The sequence below is a fragment of the Ochotona curzoniae genome, unplaced genomic scaffold (assembly GCF_017591425.1).
Source record: "Ochotona curzoniae isolate NIBS_2020 unplaced genomic scaffold, NIBS_Ocur_1.0 contig_50, whole genome shotgun sequence".
Taxonomy (NCBI): Eukaryota; Metazoa; Chordata; class Mammalia; order Lagomorpha; family Ochotonidae; genus Ochotona; species Ochotona curzoniae.
In genome coordinates this window covers 582,079-598,774 of record NW_024466446.1, presented here as the reverse complement: position 1 = coordinate 598,774, position 16,696 = coordinate 582,079, and the positions used below count along the sequence as shown (strand labels likewise).

General features: G+C 38.6%; 1 protein-coding gene across 1 annotated transcript in view; it reads right to left on the bottom strand.

Annotated features, from left to right (window-relative positions):
* RORB (RAR related orphan receptor B) overlaps positions 1-16,696 on the bottom strand; it is a 133,283-nt gene that overhangs the window by 115,536 nt on the left and 1,051 nt on the right. The window lies entirely within an intron of this gene.

The window sequence follows — 16,696 nt, the reverse complement described above, 5'->3', positions numbered from 1 at the left end:
TGGGATCCCGGGCGTGCAAGGTGAGGACCTTTAACCACTTGCGCCACCGCGCCGGGCCCTTGGATTAAATTTTAAAGCATGCATTTATCTTTTGCACAGAAGAGTAATTTGTGCCCCCCTGATTTATCCAATTAAAGGTCATGGGCTAATCTTTTTAGATTATGGTGAATGAAAAGAAACACTTTAGTTAATTATAGTATGAGTTTGCATGATTTACCACCCCTGGATCTGTTATGGAAAACGTCCAGGGGACTCAATATACATGTGGTTATTTTTTTGGGGATGACATTGCTGTTGTTACAGCTGGGCTTCACCTTCTGAATCATCTTAGGGTCATGAGTAGGTCCTTCAGTGAAACACTATTTTGAATAAATCATCTTTCCAGAATATTTAAAAAAAAACAGGAGTTTCAGTTTAAGTCTGGGGATTAATGTGGTGGTATAATTAACTTTTAGTTAACAGCAGGGTTTAAGCTGGTGAGATGTTACATTAATGAATTTTTCTACCTGGTAGGGAATGGTAGTTAGCATTCAGTTGACCTGTAAACTGAACATAAAGTTACATCACTGCCACATGTAACTTCTACTTGCTTAGTTAATCTGTCCAATTACAAGATTTTGCCACTTATTTTGTGTTCATATCCAACAAGCAGGCAATAGTGCGGTGCTGTAAAGAGTAAATACACTGGTAGATGTGAAAGAGCCAGAGTTAGTGACCAGGCTACAGTGTGTTGTCAGGCGAGAGGCAAGACCCATAGAGCACCAGCCATCTTCCCTGGGTGCAGAAAGGAAAGCCATCGGCAGAAACAGGAATAGCATATGAGATCAGGGGGAGCTGCTTGAGGACAATGTTCCATCATTGTTGTCTCTCAGATAACAGAACAGGTCAGCATGTGTTAGAATCAGTACTTCTTGACTTGTTCCCTTCTGGCATCTGCTCCGTGGAGGAGTAGATATTCACTCTCTTCCTGGACAGTTGAGCACACCGGGATGCAGAGAGCAGGTAAATGACCCCAGCTGACTCAGGGGATGTGTAGGGCAGAGAGACGCCTGATGTTCAAGTTCGATGTTTTCAAACATTTCATTTTTTAGAGTTAGTCTGCCCTCCAGCACTGTACTGCTACTACCAGCCAGGAAGTTAGTTTGTGCTCGTTGCACTAACAACGACTTTACATTTGTGTGGCAAAATCGGTTGTGAGTGATGACTTATTAGACCTTGTGGATCCAACAGATGAGACAGAAAAAGAATGTTGGGGTCCTGTTCTCCCTCTGGTTGCTTGGTTAAGCTGCTGATTCTGTCTCTCTCTCCCTCTTTCTCTCTCTGTGCAGCATTGGAAAAAATGTCTTTCTTCATCATCTCTGAAATCCTTAAGGGCAGATTCCCCTCCCCCTCCCAACCCTACCAAGTCTTCTCTGTAATACATGTAATAGTTAATAAAAAAAAAAAAAAAAGGAAGGGCTTTTATTTCCAAGAAGGACAATAAATAGTGCATGATTGTACCTGCCTCTCAGAGGCATTTTAATTGATATGTAGTTAACAAAGGAAGTGGTGATGTTCTTGGAAATTGCTGTGAAATGTAAATTAAAAAAAAATGACCAAGGAAGCCAGCAGGCACTGCTTGGTCGGGTGTGTTTTTAATTTGCATTTATGTAACTTTCCTATTTCTGAGCACCCTTGGAAGGACACACTTAAGACATTCAAAGAGAGACTTTATTTTTCCAAAATGTTTCCTGACCTTCACAGCATTAAAAACCAATGAACCTGAGCCTCCAGACAGCAGACTGTCGGGGAACTGTGAGGATGATTCGGGCTGTGCACTGTGGGGCGGGAGGAGCTGAGCCTCCCACTAATACAAAAGTCTAAGTCAGCATTTACTTAGAAAATTTCTTTTAAAACATTTACAGAAGCAGCCCACAAGTATCAATATTCCCTGTACAAACTTGGATCTTTGTTCTGTGCCCTTGCTCTTGCGTGCTCTCTCTCCTTTTGATTTTCCTATAAAAGCTAAATTAGGTCTCAAGGGTTCTGCACCACCTCGCAAGGATCTCTTCTAGTCCACCGTGATGGAGAGAAATGTACTCAGGAGAGAGATGTACTTGAAGAAAAGGCGAAAGTATCTCCCTCCCTTGAATTCCCCAATCTCCCACACAACATACCCACCCTGATTCCTCTAAGCACTTACCGTGTGACCACACGCAGGCACAGGCACTCTAACTAGCCCTCAGCAAAACTGGCTGGTAGGTGTTCTTTGTCTTAAGTCATCACCTTTCTGTATGTATCTCAATTGTACCGTGAGGCAGTAGAAGGGTCTTTTCGGTTTTTTGATTACCATATATCGAACTCCAGAAGGTAAAGCAATGGCTTGGGTAACATGTTCACTATTTTTAAAAGAATGGGGTCTTCCTGGGCTTTAAATGCAAGTTCATCAAATGCCTTTTAAACATTACAGCTTTTATCTGTATAAAACTTTGCATCCAGAAACAGATTCTGCTTGACCAAGTAAGTTTTAGACTGCGAATAAGATGCTACGACTTGCTCCACCACACCACACCTTTCAACCTTTCAAGCCTTAGTGTATATTTAATTAGATCAGAAGATGCTGACTCCAAGTTTCACAAGTTCAATCTCATGATCTTTGTATCTTTTATTGAGCAGAAAAGGCCATGAAAATGATGAGGATAAAGGGAGTCCTAAGAATGAGGTAATGGATGAAAACATGGATTTGTGTTAGGAAAAAGTGATTTACATTTGAGTTTATTTTCTTTACATGAAGTTCGGAGGTGTATATTTGAAAGTAGATCCAGATAAGATAGTGAGGAAGCTTTCTTAAAAAAATACCCACAATTTTGAATGAGAGGAAAGACAGCCATTTTAGGTCTTCACACTTGATCTTAGCCAAAAGAGTGAGAAGTGACTTCTCAGGTTCCTCAAAAGTCAAATGTAAAGTATGATAAAACCAAAGTAATATTTTGATATTTATACTATGTATTTGAACAAAAAGTACATAAAGAAGGTCTTGCTTAACAGAGATTTTACAATAACTACTTTTCTCTTTGAACTCTCATTTCCTCCACAGAATTTTATTTTGCCAATATTTTCATCCTTGAAAGTTACTTACAATCATATAGTTCTTTCCAAAGAAAATCTGTAAATATTGAAATTTAATAGTTTCCTTGTGGACTCAAGCCCTGAGTTAAACTTATTCTGGGTTGTGTTATTATCTTAATCATCAGAACACAACTGATACATCCATCAATATACTACAAGTTTTATACTTACTAAACATAAATATAAATATTTAAAGTAATTCATTTCCTAATAGCCAGATGGAGCTTTCCTCTCTGCTGTTTAATTATGATATTTTTGTTTGGCTGTTACATACTTTCAGAATAGTATGTGTTTAGCAAAATTTTATTCTTATTTTTGTTTTTTAAATTTTACATGTGAAAAATTTATTTATATAAATGTACCAGGAAATGAATCTAATTTTATCACTGAAATTAAGCTTATTTCTTTCAGTTCTTCCAATAAATATGTCTCAAATCACATAACACTACCAGAAACTTCTTAAAGTTTTCCTTCAACTTTTTTGAAAGGGAAGAAATGGAAACTACCTCACTGCCCATTCATTAAAATCATACTTTTTCTCAACATCAAAATTGAAAGATTATTCCTTTCTTACTGCAATGAACAATTTTCCAACTTGGAAGCCATGAATATGCTGAGACTGGAAGCAATTATGAAACAGAAGAGGTGTTGTGAAACCAGGATGGAAAAAAGGACGCATCTTTCTCAGAAAATACAGGTGACCTGAGGATCTGAGAAGTGAATGAATTCAGAAAAACTCCCAGAATCCCAAAGGTTGAGGTTTCAGCCCAGCACTTCTGCCTTCCCGATAGGCGAATTCCTAGTTTGGGGGAGGTTCTGTATGTTACAGGACTTTCATCAGCACACCCAATCTGTCATCATCTTTTCTATCTTAGCAGGGAACAAAACACTGAATTCTGTCCTAAGTTCCAATGAGTGACCAGTAATCCTCAGGTAGACTGAGCTTCCGCATTCACCTTAGGAGCAGAGTAATACTTAAAATATTCTCTTAACTCCACCAAATGGAATTGTCATTTGCCTTCTTAGATTTGAAGGCCTTGACACATGTTTTGTACGGAGATGGACTAGCATAATACGGACAAAATGAATATCTGGGTCTTTCTCCCAGCATTTGACATATATATGTTTCCCAAAATAATATGAACTTGCAGAGACCCAGGGGACTATTAATTCACTCCTAATAAGAACTTACGAAGGTAGAATTCTTCTTTGCCCGATTTGCAGAAAGCTTCTTTATTTGTGAACACCTCGCTCCTCCTCCATCTCTCCCTCACTGCCTTTCACCAACTCCTTGTTTTTCCTCTTTTCTGTAATAATTATTTCTCAGACAAATTGCGTTCAAGATTACTCCAAAATGTCCTTGGGTAAAAAAAGTGAAGTGAAAAGGTAATTTTTTAAAATACAAAGTGTTGGCATCCATGCATAGTTTTTTCCATTAGCTTTTTGAGGAGCCTAGGTAAAGTTTACAAGGTGAAGACTCCAAGCTCCTCAGAGCACATGGCCTGATGCCACTCACCACATACCTTCAACACTTAGCTTTGTGAGAAGTGCATAATGGGACCTTGATAAATGTTTGGTGCTGAAGTTAATTTTCTCAATGAGCCATTAAACTTTCAGCCTGATGCTGTCATCACAGATGACCTCAGGCGAATGGATAAGCTAAAATACAATGAGTCCTAGATAAAATACAGCCTTATGATTATGCCAGGGTAATCGGGCATTCACTTGGACACTTAAAACAAATCCACACAGACTGTGTGGGAATTTTGAAAGTTCAGGGAGGAAAACGACTAAGGAAACAATCATCCAAATTCATAATATCCACTGATGGCTTTTAGACAATGATTTGTTTAATTTTTGGTTTAATGAGGCCAAGGATGAAGTCTTTCATTGCTTACTATGTAGTCATTATTATCTCAAATTAAATGATCAAGTGCATCGATACACCCAATCCTAGTGGAATATACTGAATAAATTGGGAATACATAATAGTAGAGACAGTGCTTACTGAATGAAAGGGTATTGTAAAAAGAATTGCAAAAAAAAAAAAAAAGTTTCCTTATAAAGAAAACTTAATGTTTGGGCACAAGTCTGTTGGTACAAAGGTGCAAAGTCTTAGGGACAAAGTCTTGCTGGTTCTTTAGTTATTTGCTTTGGGAAGATTCCCAGGAAGTGAATTATCATGTCTGAGAATATGATACTTTTAAGGGTTTAAGTTTCAAAGACTGCAATGATATAAACCCTAACTATAGTAAACAAAAGAATGTCCAATTTATCAAACCTGCTATCGTTTGACAAGTGAGGGTGGCACTCCTGTTGTTTTAATTCTTTAAAAGTGAAGTAGAGCTTGTTCTCTCCCAAAAGGTTTATTGACCATTTGTGCTTACTCCATGTATTAAAAAAAAAAAGTTTATGCTTTGATTTGGGACTCTTTAAAGCACTGTGTCTATTTTGAGGTTTTCTTGGGCTCAAGCATATTCTTGCTCCTTCCTGTTACGCATTAGAGAAGGACTGAGTGAACTAGAGATGTAGGCTTTGCAAAGCTCAGTGAGCCCTACGGAGCACGGAACACAGGGAAGATACTGGACGCTTCACCTGCTTTTCCATGTGTACAGACATGAGATGGTGTTTGTCAACTCTTCTAGGTTTACATAACTCCTTAGGAACAGCTGCAACATAAAGACTGGTAGAATTAATGAGTGTAAGGGATGACCACTATTTCCAAAACAGAGCAAGTGAAAAAAAGGTACTTGATATACAGTAAAGCCAACAGGAACACCTGAGCTAAAGCTACAGTCTTTGTAGCCTGATGCTATGAAACGCAGAAGACACTAAATAAGAGATGAAGAGATTCTCACGCAGTTCTCATGCAGTCCACTTTCTTCCTAACACTATCTGTGGTCAAATTTGTTAACTTGGTGTCAGGACAATTACATAAGCGATCAATTCGCGTTCTAGATAATAAACAGCAGAGCAGGGTCATTATTTCAAGCTATGTTGCAATTCCATTTACACTGAGAAGGCTTGAAAAATCAATAACCATGAACTAATAATTATGTGTTTAAAGAAATGCAAATAGACTGAAGTTGAAATCCACATAAATGATACAGCAGTGGCAAGAAAACTGCATCTCAACTAAAACGCAGATTAAATCATGATGTTCCTAATGAGAAGTGTGATCCTGTACTTCTTTAGTGCTAACGCTGAATTTTTGCTTTTTCCCCTTGTATCGTTGAACCCAGTGGGTCAAGGCAACTTCTTAATGCTGGCTGCATTCTTTGCTTGAGAAAATATCTGATGCTTACACGAAACATGGAAGGACAATAGAGCTTTGATGTAAATAGTATATTGATGGGAGTTTCAATCCCAGTCAATTAGACAAAGTTGAACTCAGTGCGTAAATAGTGCCATACTAGGCTGGTCAGCCCATTCCTTTGCTTGTGGTCCCAAATGGATAATGACACTTTTGATAAACACAGAAATAAAAGACAGAATTGACAATCTGAGGGACAAATGAACATTTTCATATCAAAAACCAAAACTATGTGTTAGTTACTGAATAGAGATGAATTTATTTAGTATCTATCAAGAGTCTTTATAGCCATTCCCCCAAAATTTGTTCCTTAACGTAGACAAAGTAGGTATAAATCTTAATATGTGTGGAGGGGATAGAGAGAAATGGGGAATCTGTGAAAAGAAATTTAACTGAAAATTTGAAACCTACATAAAAGCAGACAAATTTGAGCTTGTCTAATTAAGCTTTTCAAAACACGGAGTCTGTGTCCTTAATTCTATGTTAAATTTGCTATGATTTTGACTGGACAATTCTTGTTCAGAATCCTTTCTTTTTTCTGATAATACTTACTTTAATGTTTCTAGGATTTGCAAAATATTATAATCATTATTTTGAGATTGAAGATTGTTCAAGGGATTTAGACTGAATAATATTTTTATTATGCCAGTGTTCATTCCTCATAGAATCAAAGCACTGGTGAGAATTTTGGAAAAAGTGTTACTTTAAGGTCCTAGAATGGTCAAATATTGGTAGAGGTTGCACCTACTCTTAGCAGGTATTAACATCATGAATGATTAGTGACTTGTTGCCATAGTCTGTTGTCAACTTCTATGAACAAATAATTATAGAGAAGTCATCATATCTAAAACAAAGACATAAGCAATACTGGATATTTGACAAATTCAACTAAAGCAATTTTCATCTAAGGAATAATTTAAAAAAAAATCCCGCCTCACTTTTGCTGTGTTTGTGATAGTTGTCATGGAAGGAATAGCTTCTTGTAACTGCCCAATGATCAAGACTTGCATTTAAACCAGATTCACTAGTGGAGGTGCCAAGTCTTAAAGTTTTCTTTTACTTTTTAATCATCCTATAATGAGAACCAAAGTCTTCCTTTAAATTAACACTCAAGCCAGCCATGTTCAATAATCTTTGAAAAAAAAATAAGGACATAACAAAATATTGGTCAAAAGAAATTCAGAATCAGTTTATTGAATTTCAAAAGAACACTTTTTAAAACTAGCCACATTAATAATGATTTATTCTGATATAGGTGCCAGTCAGAACAGGTGTTTAGTAATATTTGTAAATGAAGTAAACAGAAATATAATTGGAGGCTATGAATGCAAACTTTCTTTTCTTTGACTAGAACGAAAATGTAAGCGCAAAAAGAAAGTTCTTAGAACCAAACCTATTGAAAAATAGCCTGCATTTAAGGGAAAACAGAATCTTGGACTGTTTTTGAAATGTAATTTTAGAGCAATTAAAAGGTTTAGGATTAATAGTCTGGAATCCTACACATTTCTAAATAATGCATTTAAAATGTTTTGTTTTTGTAAAAAAAAAAAAAAAACCCAAATTGTTGCCAAGACATACTGTACCTTAACGATACGATGTGTTTTCCTGAACAAATGTTCCTCTAGTCTACCAGACTGTGTGGCATTTGCTCATATTCAACAACTCTGGCAATTTGCAAGAAGGTTTTTTCTCCTTTCTTTAAAAGTGTTTAATTCCTTTATATGTGCCAGGCACAACTGATCTACATATTAATAGGGAATGTTTTCTGTAATAATTTTATTAATTGACCTGACAGTGATAATGATGGTCAACGATTCATTAGAAACTCAGCATATCTAATGAACTTGTGTGTTACTGTTTGATTCTGGAATCCAGCAGGTGCTGTATAGAAGCATACGATTCAAATGTTCATTCTGGCTCCAGCTATATAGTGAAATTTCAACTTGGGATATTTACAACATGAAGCATTACAAAACCCATATGAAGCACTTTTGTGATCCATTCCTTGAACAGGTGAATGGTCCAAATGTAGTTTGGGAAGTTATCAGTTTCACTTATCTTATTTATAATGTTTAGGCAAATATGGTGTGACTTTCTAAATTCCATGTTCTCAGAGTTGAGTATGAACAACAATAGATGATGATGATTCTTTTCAACAAGAATATGTTTAAATAATTATTTCAATGGAAACATCAAAATAGTGGCTACAAGGCACTACGTATATTTCTACTAGAGTGAAAAAGCCACACTTGAGTTATACACAACACGTCAGAGAAAACCACAGTTCTTCCATGGCTCAATACACATTTATCTTCCAGAACAGCACACTGTCTTCGGCCTAACATGAAGTAGCTACCGTTCTCTATTACCATGTCACATCAGGGCACCTAAAAGAAACTGCAATGTGCAGCTGGGAAGGGGCATCCAGAAAACTGCTTGTTTTATTAAATAACTGTTGAATAAATGTTACTAACAGAGAGGCCTTCCAATCTTCCCAATCTTCCATTTTTTTTTTTTAAAGAAAAATCCAGAAATGGTGTCCTTTAACTACTTCTTGAATTCTTCTAGCTTTTGAGAAGTAAATAGATCAAGCACCATCGCCATTATATTATTTATATGCATCACACACAAAAAAGGAGGTTAGTCTAATACTCAGTGTTCAAAACCGTATCTGCTTTTCAGGGTTGAAAAAGTATGATTGCGGTCTAGCTTGCCATGCGGCCATTTGAAGATGAGATTCATGAGTTAAGTGACCCTTTAGCTGCCTGGAAACTTCAAACAATGACATTTTCTTAAGGCGAGTCCTCAACTGGGAGTCTCTTCTTGTTCTGGAACCTCAGATACTTGTTCCCACCATTGTGTTAGAGTGAATTACATGCTCGTTGTCTACTCCAGAAGAACCAATATGATACCAGAATGACCAACTGCTGTTTCAGAACAAGAAGCCTTAACTGAGAACTGCAGGTAATTGTTTCAGCTTCATCAGCTACTTGTGCGCCTGCAGTATGAGATGGACACAGCCAGTATTTGTCTCTCTCTCACACTCCTGTTTTAATTACTACAGGTTGTTGGAATTTCTCTTATGAGAGATCAGTTTAAAAGTCAGCCAGATCATTATGTGTTGGTTTTACATGTTGAGTTTATTGCTTCATTTTTAGAGTATAATCTAATATTCAAATTCTCAAAATGCAAGAACTCGACAATATCACTGTGGCCTTCAGACATTGACTGCATAACATTATTTTAATTTCATTTTTCCTGATGCCTTGTGATCTAAACATTCTCAAGATATTATTGCTTTCATATCATACTGTAGACATTAAAGCACATTCAACTCAATATGTCAACCATTTTATGTTAAAAATGGGAATTTCATTTATGACAACAAATGTATTGGGATACTCTGAAACATTTTTAACTTAATTTGGTGTTTACTTTTTTTCCCAACAACTTTTGCTGACTAAAAACAAATTCATCTCCCTTAAGCAAAAGCTTAATAATGTAATTTTAGGAATCACCTTATAGTTGTTTTTAAATAGTTACTTGAGCATAATTTTACCAGTAATGTTTGAGAACGTTTTCTGCACGAAGTGACATTCTTTTCTGGAGAGTTCTACCATGGTACTATGGTACCAACCAAGTGCCAGCTTCATAAGACAACCAGGAGTACAACTCACAACAGCTTAACAGATCTCATTTATGATGAACAAATTAACCAATAAGGGATTTTTACTCATTCCATTGGAGGCACATCTCAAATACCTTGTCCGCTGTGAAAGCTGTTTGGACTTTCAGAGAGCATCCTAGCTGTATTCTGTTCTCTCACTTTGATCTTAGCTTTGCCCAGACCAACTGCCTGTGGGTTGTCAATTTAAGCAACTTCAGAGTTTGGTCCTGTACCTTAATTTGGATGGATAATTAATAAATCTTGAATGAATAAATATATGAATAACACACATTTCTGTAAGTAAATACACATGGCTGCTCCACATGGACTCTTTGAGCTATCTCTTTTCAAGTTAAAATTGAAGTAGAGACATTTTGGGGAAGACAGACCTATTCTCCTACTTTGCAGTGTGCGTTAATTTGTGCTTCTAAAAGGGAGTGGGGCAGAGCTTGAACGGTCTTAAAAACAAGAGAGAATCAAGCTTAGCTGGTTTCAAATAAGGAAAAAAAATTGCATCTGAAAATATATTTAAAAATAGAAACAATTGATCAGAAAGGTGAAATAAATATTCACATTTTTTCCTGCACTTAATAACACTCATTTATTTCATTCCAAGTTCTGGGAGTAAATGCTAAAGCCTTTAAAAATGCTTTTACTATTCCCTTTTTAATGATTATTGTGTACCTAAATTCATAAAATCCTGTTCTTGCTTCTAATTTAACATTAAAATAATACATATTTACTGCTGCCACATGATACAACGTAATGTAATGAATTTCAGTTAATGATGTAGGGATGCATCTTTGGACAGTTACAACCAAAATATTATGTAAAAAATTTGAATCAATGTAACTTTATGGAATAAAACTTTCCTATGGTGTAAAGTCTGTGTGTGTCATAATTTTGTTTAAACATTCTACATCTTTAATAACCCTAAAGTCCCTGGATATTTGGGTTACGTGAGCATAGAGTACCAAGTAGGTTGGGAAACAAAACCAAACAAACAGAATTTAGTAAACAGCCAGGTCAATTTTCTCTTTCGATATGTCTGTGATTCTTCTGGATTAGAGAAATACAACCTGGACAGCTAATCGCACGCAAAAGACATTAACGAATACCAATTCCATTAAGGTTAATTTACAAGTCAGCATATCCAGCCAATTAATATTTTCATTATACACAGACGAACATTCTTAAAGCAAATTACTTTTGCTCTTTATAAAGGCACCATTTGGAATAAATCTTTAGCCTTATGTTTTCAGTAAAGGTGACATGTTCATTTTGGCTTTTATAAGAGCATGCCTATGCCAAGAACGTCCTAATTTAATTTTCATACAAAATTAACCACAGTATTGTAAGATAGCTATAATTTATTTCCAATATTTCTAAAATAAGTACTAGCCAAGAAAATGCATGATATGTTAGGTGAAAGATACTGTACCTCTCAAATGATACTTTACAAGGTTTTCAATGCTATCTCTGTAAGGTGCACAATAATCTGTGTGGAAAATATTTTGAGTAACATTTTTTAGCTCCCCAGATAAACATAAACAAAGCTGCACTTACATCAGAGGCAACAAATATCAGATTTGAGATATCAATGGGCAGAGAATTGTATTTTAAACATTATGTGAGAAAACCAAAATTCTTAGTAGTTTAAACACGAAATAATTTTGTGATACTATGATCACAATGTAAGAATTCCCCCCAATCCCATTAGTTAGCCTCAAGCTTATTCTATTTAGCTTAATTCACTATAAATACCGTTATAACACCTGTGGTTTCCCTCATTAGGGATTGAATGGTGGAGGTTAGGGGTTGAAAGGGCAGCATATGTGTTCTGAAAGGACTAGTTAACATTGCCTATTCTATTGGGCACTGGTAAATCTCATTTCTATTCATCAGATGATTAGTTCAATCAATATTTGTTCCTCTGTGGTCCCTTTGTCTTGTGTACAAAAGAAACATCCTTCAAATTCATGCCATAAGCTTTGTTATCTGTGAATCCGTTGTATAATTTGAGAGGAAATATTTATTTGGCAGTTCTGAGTTCTTTGATTCCCATTCCCTCTAATTATCATTAGGTAGTATAATAGAGTTTTGTGTAGATTATTTATAAATAGATGCTATTAACAGTTGCAAGGTCCCCATGCATTCCTACTTTCCCTTCAAATGTTCTGGAAAGTTGGTTCTGTTTCTCTAACTATGTCTGAATTTGGAAGTGTGGATTGGGGGAGCAGAGATAAGAATGATTTTCTTTCTCAAATATTCATTTTTTTTGGTCTGAGTGGGTGGCTACAGGCATATCCATATACATATTGAGTATCAATGAGTATCAACAGACGCCTCCAGACACTGCTATTATCTGCTAGGGATTCTGTTAAGTCAGAGACATTCTATTCAAAGTAAGATAAATATTTGCAAGAAGCTGTCATTGAAAGATGATTGCAAAATTACAGGAATAATACTTTTAGTGTAGAGTGTTCATTTTATCAAAGGCCAGCACTGATTACATCTTAAAAGATGTATTTCATTACTTTGCTTCATTTCTGTCCTTTACATAGGAACAGACAATTAGAACTACTTCTAAAACAGGAAATGCATATCCATGGCTCAAAAATGTTATAAACTGTTACCTTCTTGTGAAATCCAGGCCTTTCTCTTTTTCTTTTTGTCTTTTGTGGAATACACAGAGAAATGATTTAAGTCTCAAATTTCCTTCACATCAGCAGAATTATATGATTTTACATATGCGTGTGTATAATATGTATATGCATATATATACATATATGATCTCGATCATGATAGCTTTTGTCCTTATCATATATGTATGTATTCATGAACCATTGTTTTTTTTTTTTTAAATCTGGCCAGGACTTGACAGTTTTCACTTTGCACTAATTCTTTCACTTCTTAATACGTTGTTCTGGAAGGTTTAGTCTTCATCAAAGAACAATAGCGTAGCTGTTACTATTGATAATTTTGAGTCTCCCTTGTATTTAGATTTGCAGATTTCCTGCAGAGCTGCATATCCAGCTTTTAAAACAAGCGTGTAGTCTTCAATGCGGTAAAAAAAAAATCTAGTTAATATTCTGTGATTCACACTTTTACTGCTTGGAACTAGGATAGTGAAAAGTATTAAAGCTATGTAGGCCATTTAGCATCTCTGAATGGTATGCACAGTTTTGCTAAATGTTAGATCATGGCTCAAAAAAAATTTTTTTTTTTACCATTCATGTTTATGTAACTTCCACATTCAATAGCTTTAAAATCCTAAGGACAACTGTGTATGTGCTACTTTGTAAGAAAAATTTTACAAAAATTTAATGTCATTTTCATGAAACCCCACCTTGGAACTTTGTATCTTCTTTATGCTACCCTAAGGTATTTTTTTTTTCCTAAAAATTTAGCTTCCTGACTTGGAAATATTTAAATTTAAGCCACAGTATACACAAACAAACATGGTTTGATTTTTAGGCTGTCAACAGTCCAATATTTAACAAACTGCTACCACAACAAGTAAATATTGACATGTATATTTGGTTAAGAATGCAAAATAATGTGTTAGTTATGTTAAGGATAAACTATCATATAAATCACTTTAATAATGCTACGAAAAAGCCATTGCTTAATGAGAAAAAGCCATATTGTTGATGATGGGTAACTCGTATACTTCTAAGCGAATGCTATCATAGTTTTAACTGTGTATCCCTCCTGTTATGAATCGCTGCTCAAGATTTTGTCTTTCACGTTTCCACTTCGGCTGACCATTTTCTACTTGTCTGGAAACACAGAAAAGCAATAAAGCCTTGGTGGTCACCCATGTCCATCTCAGAAGCTGAGGACCTACAGCATTTTCGTGTTCCCATACGCCTTACAAATTCACTCAGGGAGTTGGAGCAGGAAGCGGGGGAAGATATTTTCTTTCTGGCTATGTAACATTTCAGCAATACTTGAAACACAGCATCAAGATTATTCTCGAAACTGCTTGAATGATTACTTTTCACAGAATAAAAACAAATTAGTGATGACGACTTAATGAGCAATTAATAATAGGCTACTGACAGAGATGCACGTCCAAAAATGCTTTAGTAATTGTGGGACATGAATGTTGGCTTGAAATACTTCTTTGGAACTTGCAAGGGGGAAATTAAGAGCCAGAGTTTGCATGGGAAAGCTAAAGGCCTCATCCACAGGTCAGTCAGAGCTTCAAACTTCTGAAGAGTAAAGTATCTTTTTCTTTGAAGTTCAGCAGCTTAAAAAAAAATACCTGTTTGGGAATAATAGATCAAAACTGGGCATGGGAAAAGCTAAGCCACCATCGCTTACTGCAAGCATTAAATCTAGTCCGCATCTATTGCAGGCGCTGACATCTGTGCTGCTGTTGTTTGGAACGGGGGTTGTCTGTCAAGGCATGCCCAAAAGTCCCACCCACCCCAGTGGTCAACAGCCCACAGGTCTGTCAGGAGAGACCGGATGGCAACACCCTGGCTCACTCCCTTCTCACCTATGGGGGGTCTCAGTTAATTTCCCCTGTCTGCCTTCAGAACTTGCTCCTGTCAGTGTGTGGGAGAGGAAGAAGGCTCTCTAGATCTCCCTCTCACAGAGGGTGGATGCCTTCCCAGCCACCAAACATAACCTCCCCTGTCTGTCCAGGGCCAAGGTAAGCCATCATGCAGAGCCTCAGTTCAGCCGCGTGGCACCGCGAGGACTCCAAAGAGCAGAGCCCGTAACCCGTTTCCTACCACAGGGCACCCTAGGTTTGCTGGATTGGACCCTAGGGAGAGCACTGGACCCCTTTGCAAGTTTGCATCCGACCAGGGCTCTTTTTGACTTAGGATGCTAGCCAGCTGCGGACGGATGTGCCAAAGAACTGCCGGGACCACCTGGGGATGGCGCACACCGGTGTGTGTGCGTGTGAGCGCCTGTGTGCGCGCACTTGTGTGCAGCGGAGGGAAATGGAATACAGCCAAGTTCAAACCTCGTCCCTTTCCCCCTCCCCTCCCCGCCCCTTTACTGGCGGCGTCAGTAGCTCTGCAAGAGCGAAAGCTGATTTGTTTCCCTGCTCTCTCAAGTTCACACTCAAGTTCAATTCTAACTCCACAAGGGCTCGGAGTAGCAGGGATCTTTTCTTGCTCTGTCCCCAAGGGACAACACCAGGCACCTTCGCCTCTGGAGACACTGAGGGGGCGGTCGAGCAGGGACGTTTGGGGCTTGGTGGGTGTTAGGGAAGAGACCCCACCGCTTTTGCAACCCGTTTTTTCTTCTGCGGGTTACCCTTCCCCCTCTGGGCATGCCGAGGAGTGGCACTCCTGCAGCCGCCAAGTGCTAAGCCTGGAGTGGCGGGTGCCCTCTGGGGCGGGGGGGCACCAACCTGCGCTGGCGTTTTCTAGGTGGGCAGGCTTTAACCCTCAAGCTCCTGGGGTGACCCAAAAGACCAATGTCTTCTGCAAATTGCTCCTTCAGGAGCTGCGCGATCAAGCTACAAACCACGGCGCACCGACCGCAACACTCTCAAGTCTAAACTGAAAAGAAGTGAGAAGTTTTTATACCGAAGGCCTGGAGCTGGAGAGGCACCTAGTTTTGGACCTTCAGAAAGTATGAACTCAGCTCGCAGTAAGGGATGATTGGAAAGGAGAAGCAAGGGGGAGGACCAACTTGTAGCCCCAGACAGGAATAAGGGAAAATGAAAGGAAAGTGGAAGGGATGGGGAAATGGGACAACAAACAAACAAACAAACAAAAAAACAAAGGCAGGGTTATGTCTCACTAAGTTAAGACTTTATACCCGCCGCTTAGCGGGAAGAACTGGAGGAGTGGAGCCTGTGGCCACCCCCCAACTAGGACAACCAGCACCAGGCACCTGCGCACACAGGCATGCGGGCTCCCCGCTCCCTAAGCCGGGTGTGTCAGGGTGTCAGGGTGTCATTGTCCCTTACCCCCAGGCTGTCCCCGAGTATTGGGGTGTGTGCGTGTGTAACGCCCCATGCCTCGTGGGGGTAGGAGGTTGTCTGAGAGACAGAGGGGGGCAGTCCGAGAGGAACACAGCCTACTGGAAGGTGATTAGGGCTTGCACCCATCCATATTCTCTTATTTGTCACCTGCGTCTCGCGGTCAGGGTCAGGGTCAGGGATGCGGGAAGGCCCAGAGATGGTCTTATCCAACTTCCTGGGACCGGGGGACTCTGAGGGCTGGATGACTAGGAAAGAAGCGCCCTCTTCCTCATCCCATCCTAAATGTGCAGGGAAAGAGCGGGGAGGCGGGCACGGATCTCCAGCACAGGCAGACTTTTGGCAGGCTTTTCCGGCCAGAGAGAGAAGTTGTGACCAACTGGAAAGAGAGAGGGAACAGCAAACTCAGAGGTGCCAGGAGCGCAGCAGGGAAAGCGGTCGCAGAGTCTCCGCAGGCAGCGGACCAGCCGCTCAGGAGGCCCAGAGTGCGGCCGAGCAGGTGTCTTGCCCCTGTCCCTCATCGGTTTGCCCAAAGGTCTTTCTGCCATTACTTCCTCGGCCCACCAGCGTCCTAGGTCCAGGAATAGCCAAGACCACCTCTCTCAGTGGCCTTTTTCTTCTGACAACATAGCTCCAAAGTTCCCAGTTTTCCTTTTGC